This window comes from Pseudopipra pipra, chromosome 6, assembly GCF_036250125.1.
Source record: "Pseudopipra pipra isolate bDixPip1 chromosome 6, bDixPip1.hap1, whole genome shotgun sequence".
Classification (NCBI taxonomy): Eukaryota; Metazoa; Chordata; class Aves; order Passeriformes; family Pipridae; genus Pseudopipra; species Pseudopipra pipra.
This window is the reverse complement of record NC_087554.1, coordinates 46,163,992-46,182,707: the sequence shown is the minus strand read 5'-3', so window position 1 is coordinate 46,182,707 and position 18,716 is coordinate 46,163,992. Positions and strand designations below refer to the sequence as shown.

General features: G+C 37.5%; 1 protein-coding gene across 4 annotated transcripts in view; it reads right to left on the bottom strand.

Annotated features, from left to right (window-relative positions):
* Positions 1–18,716, bottom strand: part of FLRT2 (fibronectin leucine rich transmembrane protein 2) — a 61,319-nt gene that overhangs the window by 7,466 nt on the left and 35,137 nt on the right. The gene's annotated exons all lie outside the window — the stretch shown is intronic.

Sequence of the window (18,716 nt, the reverse complement as noted above, 5' to 3'; positions counted from 1 at the left end):
GAGTGAATCAGAAACTTACAAGTAGAGCCTTTTAAACTCCACAAACCTATCATCTTTATATTGGTTCTGATCTGAACTGTGTACTGTCAATAGATTTCAGAACTTGCTTTCCACTAGATGAAAAGGCCCACATCTGCTAAGCTATTGTTTTAGGAGATCAGCTCAAACTACAGCAGTTTTGTAGAACACTTTCTTTGAAACCATAAGGGTACACACTGCTTTTAATTCTGCTATACAGTTGTCTGTGCATGGCTACATAAACCAGTTCATTAGCTTTAGTATGGATGAGTTCTATTCAGCTACTATTTATTATTCAGATCTATAACCAAACATACCCATTCTCTACAGTTTGCAATGAAAGTATGTGTTGTTTGATGCTATCTTGTCTTATTATATGTTGTTTCCAATGTCTGGGAAAAAATAAGTAAAAAATACTGCGTTTTACATACTTGAACAAAGGGAAGGATACAAACCTTGGCAAATACCAAGCATATGTAGATATCAGGCTCTGGGATTGCAGTCACATGAGCACAGTTATTTTCCAGGTTTTGTTTACCCAGATCAAAATTCATTCGCTAGGATTTCAAGGAAACAGAATTTCAGTGAACAGAAATCCTGCTTAAAAATGGTGGGTTTCTTTTGCTTTTGTTATCAGCCTCAAGGTTCAAAAAATTGGAAATAAAAAGCAAGAAATCCTGTAGTTTATCATTACAAATTCAAATTATAAAGGCAGTGCAAATTATACTGTAGTGCTGCCTATACTGTTTATTGTCCTTTTATAGAAACAGTAATAGTCACTCCCCCACTCTTCATGGTTTTCTCTCTTGCAGATGTATTTCAATCAAGAGTGATTTCTTTTCAATTATGTCAGATGATGTGATGCTGTGGAGAAACTCTTAACAGGATTACATTCTAACAAGCCTAAGTGTGACAGTTTATCCGCCTTTAGCATGGCCTGGCTTCCATCTAGATCATAGCACTCTGATCTGTCATGACACTCCCTTTTTAAAAAACGAATGAACGCGCAGAGCCTCCTCTGAGATGCTTGGGACCACACAGGGTACTAATAGTGGTTCTCTTGTTCCTTTTCCATCACTGGAGAGAGACAGTCTGTACCTTCTAACAGAGCCAATACCCTGCACTAGCTCGCTTCTGATAGTAAGTCTGATTGCTGATTAGGTTTTATTTGACTCCTGGGTATAATAGAAAGCGCAGCTGAGGACATGCAGCCACAGGCAGCTGCTGTTCCTGGTTTGCTGGGAATGTCCTAAGAAGGGACTGTCATATTAAAACTGATTCATGCATTCACCTTATTCTAGGACTCTGCTCAGTGTACCTCTTACCTAAATAAACATGGAACCTGAATAAAAGATTTCAGTAATGATTCAAGCAAAGTGGGTCACATGCACAGCACTTCTCATTAGATAGTACAAATAAAAGAGCTCTGACTGGTCAGTCACTTAAGCAGACTCCGAAGTTGATCTTCTTTTTATTGTTACATGGATTTTGACCTTAGAAATCCATTAAAAGAGATCTCCTAATGTTTTCTCCCCTTGTGATGATGAGAAAGGGAGTCCTTTTATTAATGCCAGTATCCCGATCTCTAGATATCAGTCTATAATAAACCAATTTAATAAAAATCAGTTAGGATAATACGCATTGGAACTACTCTCGATTGTACTAAGCAAGAGCACAAGGACATATCTAACAAGATATTTATGACTTCAGGGTTGAGTGTGGTGTGAGAGAGGGAAGGAGAGAGGAAGCAAGGATATAACTGAATGTGCTTAAATATTTTTTGGGGGAAAAGTTTTAGCTCAGTAGTCTTTCATAACTGTTTAATAGTAACTTATAATAGGGATCATAGCAAATCTCAGGGACCCTAACGCAAAGGTAAATTGTGTCTCTGTGTTAGAAATTTCTACCTCTAAGATATTAAAAAGATTGAAGAACTGAACAGCCTGCTTGATTTAAAAAAAAAAAAAAAAAGAAACTCTGTGAAGGAAAAGCATTGCCTGCAAATTCTAGAAGGCTGGAAAAACTTAAACAGTTTGTTTTTAGCAAACTGCCAAAACTGAAGGCAGGTAGAGTCATTGAGCTTTCCCCCATCCCTGGCATTCTGGCTCTCTAAAGCAAGCTCTCTATTTTCAATATGATTGCAAGTACTGAACTGAGTCTCTGCAAATTTACTGATCATTTGCAGAAGCAGAATTTTGGAAGTGGAGGAACTGTGGGCATTCCTTACTTATTGTGATTGTATATCTTGCGAGTTGACTCAAACAATAGATGGCAGTAACTTTGCTTATTGTGAAGCCAGAAGGTTCTATAAACCAATCCAGGAAGAGAAGAAGGCAAACTGTCACGATTAACTTAAAATTAAAGAAATCAACACGCAAATGCCTCAATAATAACACATCTGTCCATCATCACCTTGGTCATCTTTGTTTCTATTTCCTATCCCGTACACTTGATTTCTATTATTTCTCACTATATCCTCCTTAGAGCACAAGTCACATCTTCCAAGTGTATAAGACATTTCCTGCCTTAGTGCAGCCAGGATATTAAATCCCATTAGGATTTAAGGAATGGTACAATGAAGTTGAGAAAAGTGCATTGAAATAGATGAGAACATATCACATGTTTTAGGAGGCCAGGTCTGAAAAGTTGGCTTAGTGGCCTGAGTTCCTGACATCAATAGAAATGTTTCTTTTCATATCTTAAGAGGCATTTCTAATCAACATTTTTATCTCACTGCCTTTTTTCAAACCTGCCTTGTAAAAATTCCCTTTTGGCATGACTGATGCTAACTGGAGAAGAACAATTCTGGCTTTGTGTACTTGATAAAACATAAGGTATTTTGATTAAAGATATTTAAAGGTTGAAACATCTGGCTGCAAGTTGGAAGGTGAAAGTTTTATTAGTCTCACCTTTGCTGGTCAGAATCATCCATACAACTTCCAGCTTTAGTCATTTCACTGTGCATAGCCATGAAATACTTATAATATATTACTGAAAATGCTATTCGATTATAAATTTGTGGTATCCAGGGGGCAAACATCAACTCACTAGCAGGCTACTTGTGGAACTCTTTCCTACCTCGCTGACCACTATACTGTCTCAGTGGCTGTGCCTATGGTGTCTAAAGAAGCTCCAAAGCCGCCCTCAGGGCCATCCTTCCCACCTTTCATTATGCAGTCTTTCAAACTTGCAGTCAAGGGCAACCTGAGAACCTAGTGATATTCAAGGGAGATAACAGAGAATAAAGGGAGGAAATAGCATAGGAATCCAAGCCTTCATAGGAATAGAATACTTACAGCCCTATGTTATAAGCACAGTTTTGTTGTGCTTCTAAAGCCAGGCTGTCTGTCTTCATTAGTCTTCCCATGGTTTATATTAAGGTCATAAATTTTTTAGAAGGCATAAAGTGAACAATGCTTGGCTATTCCTTTCTTCAAGGAATCGTGAAAATAATCAAAAAGAAGTCATAGGAATCCAAGTTGGTTTTTTTCTCTGATATTCTAACCACTCAGCACCATTTTTCCTAGCAGTTCACCATTTATCTGAACCTGAGTGCCACGCAACATAAATTGAAAGGCAAGCAAAACCAAACCTAAACAGTCATTCTTTTCCCTGCTACCAGCCAGTGACTCTTACTTAGCACTAAACCATTTGGCATAAATTTTCTTGGCTATACTGCAGACAGAGGTTATAATCAAGTCATAATCTTACTCTGCATAATTATAATATACAGTAAGTACAAGGCTATTATGTCTGGAATTGAATGACAAACTGAAAAGAAATCTAACTCCATTCATATGAAACCTAGTATGTAGAGTTCCTAGTGCTTCAGAAAAATGTCCCTGTTTTTCTATCAACTGGTAATAAAAAAGAGTATGGAATAATACCTGACAAATCTCTTTTTTTCACAGAAGTAGAATTCATATCTACACATGAATGAACATCCTGCCTTTTTTTTTTAACTGTTTAGGAGCCTTAGATGATGGTTTACTGTATATGTTTCTCTATGAGTTGCTTGGGTTTGAACTTTGAATTCAAATTTTAAGATGAGTCTATAATCTCTACATCAAAGGTATGGGGAAAATGACCCAAAGGAATCAAAATGCTTTTACAGGAAGTCCTTTTGCATGCCTGCTGGTCTGACTGCTTCATAGTTATGGGTGTGTATTATGTATGAAAAATGTAAGGAAGAAGAAGGAGAGGTGAAGAAAAAAGGATGACGAGGAGGAGAAGAAACTACCTTTGGTGTCCTCTTCTAAAGCGAATATTGATGACAGGATAGTGATCAGTAGCAAGTACACGAAGGAAACCTTAAAGCATCTCTGTACACTGTTACAGACACAGTGAAGTCTATAAGGACAGATTTTGTCAGAGAAAGACATTATTGCCTTTGCAATACTGTTAGTAAAATGATTCGGCAAATGTACAAAAGTGAACTGTTGTGCTTTTTTCTGCTCTGATCAGGACGTTTCTGGTTTTGCCTCTCAATTTGAGCTTATAATTATTCTCAAAAGCTTAGATCAGGCAGCCTGAGGAGGCAAATGAAATTGATTTGGATCTGCCTTGGTGGAGACAGGAGAAAGTTTAGAGTGGTTCATGTTGTCAAAATGGGTGTGAAGACATCATTTGCCATCCTTCTCGTTATTCTGTATCCCTCTGCTTCTCCAAGCCTTTTGTATCTTTCTAGTTACATTCCTGCAAGTTATTATGCAGACACATTGCATAGAAGGATGGAGGCTTCAGGAAATCCCTCTTTAAAAGGCATGATATTATAATCAACAAAAGCTTTGTCTTTGGAAATTTCGGTATTGTACAGGTTCGACAGGAATCTGCTAGAGACCAATTCCTGACTGCCAGGAGGGGGAGCTATGCCAGCAGGAAACTTTCTTGCCTTGAATAAACAAATAAATTAATAAATGTGGGACTCGTTTTCTTTGCACTTTGTCTGTCCACACACATATGCACTCACTTTTCTTTCCTCACAGATGTCTGTGATTGCTGACTTGTTTGGTGCATGACAAACTGAGCAGTACAGCACTTTGTTACTGGGAAAAATAATATTTCTGTATTCTTTTAAAAGCATTATTCCCAGCTTGAATTTTACGTGTTTCATGGTTCCAGAGTTTTTTACTCATGAATTACTACAGAGTGCAGTTATTTCATAGGCATGAGGAGGCAATGCAAGAGGGAGGGGGAGAAAGAGAGCTAGTAATGGAAAAAAGATAGGTTTGTGGGAGAAAAAGCTCGGGTAGGGCAGATTTTTCTCCTTGTACAGATTAACAGAAACCAGTAACAGGTCAAAAGAGAGAACATACTACAAGATGTAATCAGTAGTTTGACTGCTGTACTCCAGGAAGCAGGGCTGAAATAGCTACAAGATCAATAACACTGATGCCTCAGGTGGGGCCATGAACTCAAGGCTGCCAGTCATCGTTCTGGCAACTGAGATGAGCCACACACCCTGCTCAGCTGCATAACTGGGCGTTGAAGTGCCAAAGTTCAGGTCTGGAGAATACAGACTGCCTAGACTAACATTATCTTCATTTCTGTGTTTAACAGTTATTGATTTTTAACAGAAGGAAGTTATTCTTAAAAGTTGATGTTGCACAACTTCATCAAGACTACATCACCTGTGACAATTAACAAACCCCTGATCCCAGAAACATCTGTGTTTCCAGTTAGTGGCAAAAAAATATTCATCCTTGCTCATGAACACAGATGCCATACAGGTCGATATAAATTTTGTCATTTAATAGTCTTAAAAATAAGATTATTTTTAGTAATAAAAAGCAAAAATTATATACTGTAGAACATCTAATGGAAAACATATCTATCCAAATTTATCTTTTGTTTTTTCACACCATCCAGTCCAATCTTAATGACTGTCTGCATGGATTAATCTTAAATCAACCTATGCAATTGATAATTTCAGCTTCTGGCAGACCCAGAAGGAGAGTTCTAGAAATGGAAAACTGCCACTAAGGACATCCTGCCTGTTGAGTTCTGAACTCTAATGTAGGAAACATCAAAACTTACTATTTCAACTAATTGCAGCTGTCAGAGTAAAAGGTAATGAGGACACACATGGCAAATTAAAAAGCAAAATCTTTTAATTGCCTATGCACAAGCAGACAGGACTCCCTCACAGAACACATGGGAGAAGAAAACGTGCAGAACTCCAGGTTTTTAACTTCTGAGTTGTGTAGGACTTCAAGGCAGCCCAAAGTCATTGATAGTCCAAGCATCTGTTTATAAGAAAATACCCTTGCTTTCATTTTAAAATTGCTGATTGTTAAAAATTTACTCCAGATGGTGACCATCATGCTATTTTCACTCCAGTGGGCAAAGAGGAACAGATGATGTCCTCAAGGACTCATATTAAATGGAGTTTTGCACCTTCTAGCAAAGGGTTATTGGTGTCTTTATTAACCTTCCCCCAAGGCCTAGTCTAATTTCTCACCAGTTTAATGCTGCAGTGTTCAAAACTTGTCAAATTTATCAAAAAGTGAGAAAGATCTATTTAGTATGGCAGCAAATTAATTCCCTAGTCTTTCATCCCCAAAGAACTGATCTCATATCTTAGGTGAAATAGTTTTGATGGATCTCATCTAGGAGTCCATAAACTCAGCAATGTACTATGTGATGATGTAAAGTTGGATCGAGAAAGTTGGAAACGGCAGATGAAAAGAATTTCACATGAGCAGCTATCCGGAACATTTCAACAGAACACATTTACATTAAAATATATGATTTTACTGAAATCAAAACCTTGCATGGAGATTCGTCAGTTTTGATAACGTTTTCAATAGGAAATGTGCCTGAGGTCCAATGCTCTCTGATCATTTGTGTCCAGAAACAGAGAGAGAAAAAGGATAGAGGAAGAAAAAATGAATTTTTTACCCAAAAGGTAAGTTTGGACACAATTCCGTTTCATGAAAGAATTTGTAAAACAGTGTTTACATTCCAAATTTTAAAACCATGAAAGTTGTTGTGGAATTATCTGCCTCTGAACAGCTGCACTTATCACAATGAAAGAAAAAGAAAGATATTCTTTCTTTGCCTTCTTGACCCTTTTCCAGAGGGCTTACAGCTTTCCTTGACAAAACTGGACACGATTGTTTGAGAAAAGCTAATAATACTAAACTAATATAAAATAATTCCCCCTTTGGAACACATGTGTTCTGTACTGCATTTAGCATAATGCACTTTGTACTAAGAAAAAATGATGACAACCTGCTGTTTCTTTGCAAGCAAATTGGTCCCTACCTATAAATTATTCTACACTGTGAAGCAAACAGTTTGCTTTTATCCAGAGATATGTGGGCAGCCTGGCAAAACGTCTGTGGAGAATTTGAAAAAGATGCTTTTAGTGACCTAAGTGACTAAGTACTGCTTCTGTGGAGACAAAATCTTGACACATTTTAAATGTGTTGCATGGTGCTACATCATCGATGAGATTCTGCACCGTGCCACATTACCTTGTGTGGTATCATTCATTTAGGATATTAGGCAAATGAGCGTGGGCTGCCATATTCTTATCTTCCATACTTGTAGCATATGGCCCAGAGAAAAAATATGACACTACCTGCCCCTCAACTTCTTAGGCACTTTGATATAAATAAAATTGAAAGTGTCATCATACTTCATCTTTCCAACAAAGGCAGATGGAGATCTCTCCTTCCTCTTTTAATATTACTTAACATGCTGCTCTCTCACAGCACTAAACTCCATAAACATTGCTAAGGAGCTATCAAGAAAGATTAATAAAGTTGTTTGCACTCTTAACTGGTTCAAAGAACCTGTGATGTGTGGTGTAGCCACTTATGGGGCCAGTTCCCCAGCTGTAGAACAAATCTTGCTGATATGACACAGCCCCTGTAACAGGCAAATAGAAGGTTATCAAACAAAATTTTTAAATAATTGCCATCAGATACCCAGTTAACAGAAAATGGGAAAGATATTAAAATGATGAATGAAGAACATACAGCTAATCCTCTGAAATCCCTATTCAGCTAAATAGCTGCATTATTTATTGACTGTACAATATCTCAGCATCAACACTGCCTGACAAGAGTCTGGGGATCTGGACATGTTATCTTTTCCTAGCAATCCAATTACACTTTTCTGTATGCACAGGTGGAGAAAGTGCAATAATCTCGCTACTGCAGATATGACACAGAGCACTTCATACAGGAAACAACTTGTGCTCCCACATATCATCAGAATAAAAAAATAATCATCAATATAGAACACTAAAGATATAGCTGTAACTATTTTATAGCAATACAAAAACGTCCATCATGTGGAGGCACTCTTTCAAAATCCATGGTTTATCTGGGTACCAGTAAAATCAGTGATTTTTCTTAAGAGTACAGAGAGGAAAGAAACACCAGACACAGTAGCAGAGAACCAGTTTATCAAGGATACGCACCATTAACAGATTTTTTTTACCCTCAGTTATTTTTGTTTGATTCTGCCATTTATTTTTTTCTAATTTTAATACAGGATTCCAGTAACTCTGTATGATAACTTTTTTTAATAAGAGGGTCCTGTTGTTCCTTTTCAGTATTGATGGTCAAGCACATATCCTAGGAATGTACACATGTGAGAATTAAAATGTCTGAAGAAAATGATAGTGAATCCTCAGGTCCCGATTCTGAGAGAGAGCAAACTTTTTTCACTTGGCTCTGGTTAGGTTCTCCTTTAGTGAAAGGGTACAATACCTACTTTTCCCCAACAGTCACTCAGAGTTCCCATTTAACTTGAAAGCTCTTTGTGGAAAGAAGGTTGCATGGGATTGCACAGAACTTAACATGGGGCAGCTTCAGTTTTAGCTACAAGTAGAAATAAGAACAAGCTAGAAATAGTAAATAGACATTTCTAACCCAGTGATTCTCAGCTGCAGAATTAAAACCACAAGAATCTCATGAGAAGTCTTCAGGGATCACAAAATAATACATGAAGACAGTGTTAGCCAGCAAGAGCACTGTTCCTGCAGGACGAAGGAGTACCGACTATATGTTTAAACACTGGCTGCAAGAGTTTACATAAACCAAGAAACTACTAGCTACCTTCCCTTTCTGGCAGCGGCTCAGTTCCCTGTGACAGAAGAGACAGAGCAGAAAAAGAAATGGTGTTTACATCTGCAGTTATGATTAAAGTCACTTCTCACTCTTCCTTCTGCTATACTCTTTCCTTGAAGGAGCAAAGATGCTGCCAACACAGAGGGTGCTCAAAGACAAAGCAGAGTCAAATGGACATAATTTCCAGTGCTGCTCCAGCCAATTTTTCTTCTGCCCCATGCTGATGACTGCATGACAGCACATTCTGTGTGAACAGTTTCACGATATACAGACTCACAAGTCTTCTGACCATGAACAGAGGAAAGAGGACACAGCAATGACAGTAGGTCTAATTTTCTCCACAACGTACAGAGTACTTAGAGAGGAAAGAGCCTGCCATCTCTGTGTGTCTATGAAGAAAGAGTTCAGCTCAGAATAAACCCCTGGTATTCTGTCTTAAAGTTTCTGCTATTACATTTTCTCAATAACGGATCTAAAATATTTTTTATAAAGAGCTCACCTAAGCTTAGTTCACTAACGAAGTTAAAAGCTTTCATCTTGTATGAATCCTCACAAAGATGGAAGAGAGCACAGAAAGCAATTCTGCTTTATTTTTCCACTTCTCCCCTTTACCTTCGAGGCCTGTGTGTGGTTGTATCAGTGAGATCAAAATTGCCAGGAGGTCCACAGAGACACCTAAAGCAAAGCAAAAAACATAGTCCTCTACCATTAATACTTCTCAGCGGGTGATCTTTAGCCATGTGCAGATAGCCAACAAGAGACTCATACACCACTTAAAGTCTCTTAATAACTTTTAAGTGCGTCCTAAGAGGTGCAGAAGCCTTGAGTTGGCCTTCAGCCCAAAAGCAAATTCCAGCTAACATGTGCTAAATAATTTTAGGCAACAGAGTCCTTATCAATATGTGTCCTTGGGCTACTTTTCAGCACAGAATCACAACAGTATTCTTATCAGTATTTAGTGCTTAGACAAAACTAGACATCCCAAATGAGTTCAGGAAGGCAGAGAGGCCAACAAAAGTGCACAACAAAACCTGAGAGAGGGACAAAGGGAGAAATATATTTTAAAAAAAGTGAGACAGTTTTAAGTTATTCTACAGGCAGCAAAATACGCCTGCTCAAAAATGCAATTATTGTTTTCTTCTTTTTGTAAAGCACTCTATCTATTCAGGTCACTGCATGAATCAAATAAGAAGACACATATTTTCCATGTAGACCTCTGGGTACTTTAAATGAACCTCATACAAAGACCTGATAAGGGATTTAGGGGTTTGCTGATGGGTTTTTCTTTGGACTAAAAACTGAGGTAGGTCCCTAATACTAGTATCTTTGTAAGCATGGGAAATCTTGAATCTTGGTATATGTCTATACCAAATTTTTAGATACTAAAAGCACAGTTCTTTAATTATACTTTTGCTAATAAGACATATAGCTGTTGTAACCTACTGATGTAAGGTGTAAAGACAACGTTAGCTTTACATGCAATCCATGCTATTTTCAGCAATTTTATCTCTGCTCATCTGTTCTGACCTCAACATAGTCCTTTTGTATAGGGGGCTATAAAATAAGGGAGCTAAAAAGCAGATCAGCTTTGATGGCCATGGAAATATTCCTATTGCATATATGTATAACAGCAGGCATAGGCTTGCACCTTCCTGTTTCATTTCATGTTGGATACATACATACAGAAGTGGAAGATCCCTATGGAGCAGATGTGGAAAAATATCAAAATTCTCTGCTTTATGGACAAATGAATGGCAGAAGACCCGATAAGCAGCCTGGAAAAAGGATTTTGTGAACTTGAGTAACTGCAGATGTTGCTTTGATTACACAAAGGAAATTTTCTTACAGTGCAAATCCCCTTTTACTCCACTCTCTGTCTTTGGGCTACTGCATCTGTGTCGTGTTATGCAGAATACACAGATTAGAAAACAAAGTGGCACTGAGGATTAGAATAAATAAGAAGGGAGAAAGGCGTCTGAGCCTTCACCCACCTTCACGACCACCCTACTCCCAGTTTGGATTTGGCAAGAATATATCAAAGATTTCACTTCAAATCTATCTAGGCATCTCTGACCCACTACAGTAAATAGCTGATCTTAATTCAAAAAGTGGTATGAAGTAGTAAAGGACAAAAAAAATAATAGTTGCAGTTACTCCAAGGGATAAGACTTATTGACTCATACAAGCTCAAATAAGCTCAGACCACAGCAGTCAAGTTTGTTAATTATAAAATATTATTTTATAAATTCTTTCCTTGCTAGTTCAATCAAAATAAACTGCATTTCCTAATACCATCATCCTGAGAGATGCTGCCATATGCTCTATCCAAAAACATGCTCAAACTAACCCATCCTGGCAGCAACTATCTTCAAGGCTTTTGAGCCTCTTGGGAGATATTGCCCTCCTCTGTTACAGTGAAGCAGAAAATTAACTTGTACTCAAGAGAAAAAAAATTGTTAGCATTAACTCTCTTCACCAAAAATAATTTATTCAAATTTTCTGTGTAGGAGGAAGGCTTGCCAAACCAACAGTGTTCATTATTATTACTAATAACTAACTACTTTTACAGCACAGATGACGACTGACTAAGCACTGAATGTTTAAACACATTCGTTGTGGCTGTTCTGGTCACTTTCTGAGTTCAATTCCCACATATCATTGAGCTACACTGTAAGAAAAGAAAATTTGCAATGATTTGAATAGGTACCTGTAGCAAATTAACTGCAAATACCGGTCTTCATGCGGGAAGCTCCTGGCTCCCATTGCCCAACAAGAAGCATTGAATTAGGAAAATTCTTGCATGAAAATAATATTTTTAATACCAAGAGACACTGAGATTCATTAAAATTAGTAAGATATCTGTTTAAAAGAGATAAAAAAAGTATTCCTTTGCACAGCAGACAGTGAAGTGAAAATTTCTGTGGAAAGGATTCCACAATTTATTGATCTTTAAGCAGGTTCCCTTAAAGAGAAGAGAAAGGGATGCACACTCTAATACGTCTAGTTCCACCATTTCAGGCACTGTTGGGTGCATACAGTGGGAACCTGGATGGCAAAAGCAACTCCAACAATTTCTTGTCTTTGCTGGGGACAAAACACTAAGCTAGATGGACTATTGATCCGTGCCAGCTGAGAATTTCTTACATTTTAGTTAGTCACATCTTACAGTCAGAACTAGGAACTGAGCACAAGAACAGAAATGCGTGGACCTGTCCATCACATTTGCAGAGTATCTGAGTCAGAAAATTAGATATGGTGCCACCCTGTAATGTATGTGATAGCTTATAAGTCATTGACACAGCTCATATTCTGCATTTTGAAATTATGGATAGTTGCTAATGACCATAAATATAATATTAAACATAAACTGACCAAATAATGTATTGCCAAGCAATTGTTATTTACTCCTGAGATTTCCAGATGCAACAAAAAGGGAAACTTTACTGGTCTATTCTGCTTTTGAGGTCATGCGTTTTTAAGGTGAGTACAAAAATAAAATGGTAAAATGATTGTGCAAAAATGTGCTTCCAGGCACAGGGGGGCTCCAGTAAGTTCTAGTTCCCTAAATAGCAATGTTCTGCTTCAGCTTTAAAGGGCTGGAAACTTTATAAAGTGAAGTAGTGACCACAGAATGAACAGAAACATATCATCATGTTTTGGGCTCTTTCCTTCGGTGACCTCTGAACCTTTCCAGTAGAGAAAAGCCCAAGCCACGATGTCTGTATATAGAATTGCATTGCCTTGAAGCTCAGACTGTTTTGAATCTAGTGTTCTAGTTAGAACACACCTGCAAGTTTTATTTATCTAATTTTTGCATAAACTTCAATATTTCTTTTTTTCCAACTCCATTTGTATTCTTTGTATGATCTAGATGGGATCTTTCTTCTCAGTCTCCTACCCAAACTTTGGTGAAAGAGGTCATTAGACCAGCTGCTATATAAAGTCTCTATGAAGTCTGTGAACTTTCTAGGTTATGTCGTTTTCTTTTTGACTGCTGAGAAGATTGTCAAACACAGTCCTTTGAAAAAAGACTTGCTCACTAGCTCACTTCATGTCCTTTGAGCTAAGATATTTAGAAAGATCCTCATCTTTCACTAACCTATAGAATCTGCAACTTTGCTTGTGCTTCAATGTAAGAACAGTTTAGCAAAAATGTCTCCCTTTCGAAATTAGATACTTATCAGAAATAAAATTTCAGAATAAATATAGTGGTAAAGAGAAACAAAATCAGAGGATAACCACAACTTTGCTTCTTCAGATTCTGCACTCAGTTTCATTCCACCACCACCCATAATACCTCAGCACCCATCCTGATCAATTCTTCTACCCTTTTGGTGGACGAACACTTCAAAAACTTCCACTCTCCTCTGCCACTGTTAACCTAAGTAATAACAATCACACTTTTTAAAGTCTATTTTCTAAGAAAGCACTATTTTTCTGCTGTTTGAATGTCTTAAAACTAAATAAAGTAAAATCCAGAAATTGTCTCTTGACAGCTTTGGCATTGGCAGTTAGTAAATTTTTGGTAACAGCAAACAAGGTTTGCTTATTTTCTTCTTCTCTACAAAAAAATGCAGTTACAAATTTGTGATCGCAGAAAAGAACTTCCTTTCCATGTTGCATTTGCAGCCTCTCTCTGAGAGAGTCAGCTCAGCTTTCGCATCAGCTATTGCAGGACATAGTGAACATGATCTTACTTTGTTAACACAGTCATGAAAGTTCAAGCATTGCTTTATTTCTAAAGCATAATTATGTCCTGCGATCTGTTTGGCACAGTTGTACTTCTCATTATACACATCACTGTTCACTCTCTGATTGTCCTTTCAAATCCAGACTACAGCAGTAGTGTCCAGCCATCAGTCATTAGAGTGGGTGATGAGTATGGTGAAAAATGAGGTGGCAACTTAAGATTATTCCTCAGAAGTAGAGTCTGAAATGGTGTGAAAAGAAGGCAATATACCTGTGATAGTTTCTTCTTCCTGACACCAAATCTTTGATTAATTACTGATCCAGGAGCAGTCAGGCATACATCTAAAAGGGACGCTTGGAGAGATTAGTGTCACTTCACTGACAGGAAAAAACCTCCACTTTTCAGTCTCTCTTCTTGGTAGACACTGATTTTTCTGTGACAAGTTCTTTGGATAAAAACTGTCTTACAGTTAGAAGCAGTATATGAAGACAGGATGGAAAATGAGACCATCTTCCTAATGCAGAATACCCTGCACCCTGATAAGCTCTAAACGGTGTTGTTTATTGATGAAGTAATTAATTTTTCAGGAAATGCTGCAGTGGCCTGGACATTTATTAGAATTCATATTTTCAAGCCTTATTCACGTACCTGTAATCACAAAGTCTTGTCTCTCAGGAAAGACAAGCTTAAGTATTTCTGGACCCACAGGTTCCAGGAGAAGGAACCATAAAAGAAATGCCAAGTGTCTTAAGATTCACAGTCAAATCAGGTTTCAAGTCAAAACCTATAATCAGGCATAATACCAGTGGATGTGTTTCTTAAACTCAATGTGAGCATTAAGTAAATATGACTGATTAATTCAATTATCCTATCTGGCTTCCCACTTGAATATTTATGATGACTCTATCTCTTCCGAGCATAACAGAAGGTAAAATAAAGCCAAGCACCTAAACCCAGCATTCTCCACCAAGCTGTGTGGGTAAGCTGTCCCCTATATCTCACTACAAAGGTAATGAAAATAAACAAGACAAAGTGTTCGCTGCTCCTTGTGTTCAACAGGCAAAGAAACAGGGTTTGTAGCAGTATCTCAGGCTTCACTGAGCCAGTGTCATAGTAGAAACAGATGACATTTTCCTTTCCTGATACTTTTTTTGAAACTTTTAAGGTTTTGGATTTCCATCCTCAAAATAAGGAATCAAAATCTCAAGCGTCATATGGTCATGTGCTGGCTTTGTGAAGGTATTTTTTGCTAACACCAGATACAGTTAATTATCTCACCCTACTCATGTCAACTTGGAGTTTGAGAGCTCCATCCTAGAACAGCAGCACTGACTGTGTTGCTGTCCAGATGGCTGTCAGCAGGAGTTGAGCTAATTCCCTGGTTCGTTTGTATGTTATGGGAACATGGGCCAGGGACTGACCTCCTGAGTCATGGAGTCCAGACCCCTACTATTGCAGGCAACTCTGTCACTGAAAGGTAATACCTTGGCTAGGAGCTGATGTATGGTTTGTTCTTCCTGCTGTGAATCCTTTCATGGCCCTCTCCATTTTCTCCTGGGAGATAAGGTCTCTCTCTTCAGCTGCTTTTGTTCCCAGGGTTAGCTAATGATCCCTTGCTAAGTCACAGAATGACAAGCATCATTAGCCTCCTTCTGGAATTCAAAAAGCATTTCTATTTTTCAGTTTAGATTGAGAAATTGAGACACAAGGACTGTGTGTTTTGGGTTCAGCTGTAGACTGCATACAGCTTTGTGGTAGAATATAGATACTGTAGAAAACCTTTAGTCTAAGAGGAATCTGCTCTGGCACAGACAATAGCAAAGCCACCTCAGACTTTTCCAAGAAATGCTGGATAAGACCCAGCATATGGGATATAAAGGAGTAAGGTCAAGGGCTTTAGGATCATACATAAGTGTGGTTTAGTACACGTAAGTGTACTAGTTTGGAGATTATTATGAGCTTCCTTCAGGATGCCTTCTTGCCCCTTTGGAGCAGACCAGAATGAGGACAACTCAAAGTGTGTCTTAAATGTCCCTTGGCCATTGGGATTGGTGTTGTGACTCTACAAAAGACAATGCTAGGTCTTCTGCAGGGTTAAATAAAGTTGCTTAAGGGTTCCAAAGTGAGACGGAAGCACAAGTAAAATTAAAATTACAAGTTCCTGTCTCCCAGTCTGCATTCAATCAATGAAACCACATGTCCTCTCTACTTAGACATACAGCTTTGAAGACACGGCCCTTAATGGCCTGAGGTTTGACTGTTCCAGCTTTGTTATTTTGGTTTGGTTTTCTCCCTTGAGCCTTTACTACCAACCTCAGACAGAGTCGTTCAATGCAAACAGATGGAAGAAAACTGGTGTCACAGTGGGGAACTCGATTTAAGGAAAGCACTTGCAGAAATTCTTTTGTTTCTTGAAAGCATGTAAATGACAGTATGATTTACAAGGTTATAGGGAAACAAGTACACAACTTCCCCTGATGCTGTGGTTAAGACAGCTTGGAAACTATTGTGCTGTGTGACAGAACAGCACAAACACACACTGCAGAAAGCCACGGCAACTATTCAAATCCATCTTTGTTTTAAATACCAACTATTAAAGTGACCATGCTGGTTTTACCTTGTTCGCTCTGACAGTGGGTGACAAAAGGCCTTTGAAATGCTGAGAAGTTGCAAGTCTGCCTTTTCTGAATTGCAGAGGGAGTCTGTCTTCTTGGTTTTTGAATGACAATGCAGAGCAAAAGCCAGAAAGAATAATTGCACGTACTATGTCAAATATGCACAGAAGAAAGCAAAAGAAATATAAACATGGAATATTGAGACGTACGTGAATTGAAGGGCCTATATTTTACTGCATTCAGGTTTTTATGTGATCTGAATGAGACATGGTAGAATTCATGGTAGTTATTTTACTACAGGAGCAAAAAAAGAAACCTCATGCTAATGACAGCAGATTACCCCAATCTCTTGATTCAACAACATTATGCAGACAAGTCTGTGCCAAACTTAAATAATCTTTGTGTCTTTCACCACTTGTAATTCTTTCAACTATTCATTGGATTGAATGAGGTATCTTAGTCCTCAAATTGAAAAAAAGAAATTGTAATAATGAATTGAAAACAACACCTCTTATTCTGTTCCTGGGGTGCTCTTGATAGAAATATTATGATTTTCTAAAATATATTAATTATTTGGAATTGAACAATAAAATATTTTGCAAATTACAGCTGTGAGATGGCTTATTATTGAAAGTGTCATTATTTGCAGTTGGTCACACTAGTTATGTGGAGGATGTTTGGTTTCATGTTCAGTGTTCATAATTCCTAGAATTGCTTTTCTGATGGAAATGTTCATAGAAAGATACGTAAGACAAACTCAACACAACAGCTTACAATTCACTTTTCAAAGCCTTCTCAAAACTCATGTAAATCTGCCCAAACAACAAGGAAAAAGGAATGCAAATGCATCTCTCCCAGTTTCAGGAATTTCTGCTTCCAGGGCCAAATTTTCCATTGATGAAAATGAGCCATTTTATTGTGCTTGTCTCCCTGAGAACATTCTGTACAGTATTTTGACATTTCAAACTAAAGTCTGATTTTAAGAAATTACATGGACATTTTAAGAAATGAGGGAAAAGGAGATGTATAATTCTTAGCACCTTACAAAGGTTCTTTTTCTTTTTTTCCTGGTTTGTTTCTAAATGCATCTAAGGTTTGTGGAGAAATATTTATATTTTAGAACTGATGCCATACTCTGATAATGAAGTTTGAGAATGTGAATGTTCTTCCTTCCTTAAAAAAAACAAACAAAAAAACCCCTCTCCATTGTAACTTTCTTTCCAATATCATATGCTAATATGTCAGAATACCATCTAGCCCTGTATGCTTTCTCAACTAAACTAGTATTGGTATTGTTAGTAGAGCATAAAAAAGACTTTACTGTGAGTGATAGCTATTTTATTGCTTGATTTTGAATATTCAAGTTCTATAATGCTTTATTTCTCGTATTTTATATTTTTGAAGTAGAGATAGGTTTATTTGCAGTAGGGTGCAAGACTATGTGCTTTATTTCAAAAGAAACCAGAAATTTTAAAAACTGGTAGAAGAAGTATGGTATGAAAAAGAAACTGGTATGATAAAAGTACAATTTTGAGAAACTAGTACAAAATCATAGTTATGGATTCCTTTTCCATGTACGAAGTTTCATGGCTCTGATTCTATTTTACTGCCTTTTGAAGTCAATGGAAAATTTCCCAGTAGTTTCAGTTGGCTCTTTGTTTTATCTTCAGAAGTATTTTTTAAAGTTTCCTATTTTCAAGTTCCCGTGATTTGACCTTGGGTGTGTCCCTGAAAGAATTTTTATGCCCATGAATAGAGAGAATTACTGAAGTCAATGAGCCTGGAAGGCTGGACCAAACATTTTCACTTATACTGCTATATTCTCTTAACTGCACAGAATGCCAATCACTTCACTTGATTTCTCTATCCCACTTTATAATTCAAGATATGCAGCTCTGCAGCTTATGCAATAGTTACATTGGTAACAATGGCAGCTCAGTAGAAAGACACAGTTAATACTTTGTGGAATGACAAGGACATAAAACTGCAAGAGAGCAGTTTCAGTACATTAGGGGAAAAAAAAGCAAAAAGGCAATTTTCTCCAAGTTTCTTGGGACTGTTCTGAATGACATTTAGTGTAACAAGCTTGAGAGAAATATTTTGAAGAAAGTAGCTGAAACTTTGTTTTACATAAATTCAGTTGATTCAGGCAAGCAATTATTGCTGCATCAAGGGATTTTTTAAAGACCTGAATAACAAACAAGATAATGGGCTCTATCAGTTTCATGGGATATTTAAGTGTCTAATTCACTTTCCAAAATGAAAATTTATCCTAAAGTTTCATCTGGTGATGCAGTGCAACATCATGCA